Source organism: Acyrthosiphon pisum, unplaced genomic scaffold (genome assembly GCF_005508785.2).
Source record: "Acyrthosiphon pisum isolate AL4f unplaced genomic scaffold, pea_aphid_22Mar2018_4r6ur Scaffold_2178;HRSCAF=2696, whole genome shotgun sequence".
NCBI classification, from domain to species: domain Eukaryota; kingdom Metazoa; phylum Arthropoda; class Insecta; order Hemiptera; family Aphididae; genus Acyrthosiphon; species Acyrthosiphon pisum.
Window position 1 is genome coordinate 1 of NW_021771292.1, and position 841 is coordinate 841.

An 841-nucleotide genomic window follows, 5' to 3' on the forward strand; every position below is an offset into this window, starting at 1 on the left:
ATTTTCGATACTGACGGACTCATTTCCTTATCAACAGTTTCACTAAAATGTTCATCCTAAACATAGTTAATTTACAAAAATGAATGAGTGATGTAATAATCTAACTCTATAAATACAGTCAAACTTATTAACATAATTATAATTATATTGTATTTATTATATTCTATGTTGTATACTTGTATTCAAACATTAAATATTATTTTAATTTTATATGTTTGTATCATGAATTATAACCATAGAGTTGAGTAGTGTTACAACTGAATTCCAAATTTTTTTCAGTATTACATATTATAGATATTATATATTATTTTTTACTAACCTCTGAATCCGAAGAAGTTATTGATCGATGATATGGCATTGTGGTTGTTGTGCAAATAGCTCCTTGTGCTGAATTGAGATCTTAAAGACTGTTAAATATCGATGATTTTACACTGGTATATATAGTCAGATTTTACCACTTCTATAAAAAACTTGAACAGCTATTTGATATACAATAACCTTTCTACATTCTTAAAGTGTTCTGGTAGCTAATTTATTATCTGTGTTGTTATGCAGAGAGTCATCTCTTCTGCGAATTATTAAATATTTATCAGTTATTACATCCTGGTCTAATGGTTACGTATATATACATATATACGTATATCTACTCCTCGCTTTGGCAATCCCCCATATCCTGTCAACTGATACGTGTTTTGTGTTCTTAGAAAATATAATATGGCTCGCGATTACCCACTCGGTTATTTTAAATACCCGGTTAACCTTTTACTGTATTCGTATATTTGCAATTTTGACTATTGCCAAAATTGTTTAAGGAGGTCGTTTACCTACTGCTTATTCCTAA

At 28.7% G+C, this 841-nt stretch overlaps 1 long non-coding RNA gene across 1 annotated transcript; it reads right to left on the reverse strand.

Moving 5' to 3' along the window:
* Positions 1-404, reverse strand: LOC107885623. The gene is made up of 2 exons (XR_001680448.2): positions 320-404; positions 1-56 (listed from the first exon to the last, which is right to left on the reverse strand). It is a non-coding gene; the product is annotated as an uncharacterized LOC107885623 (long non-coding RNA).
* Between the last annotated feature and the right edge of the window lie 437 nt (positions 405-841).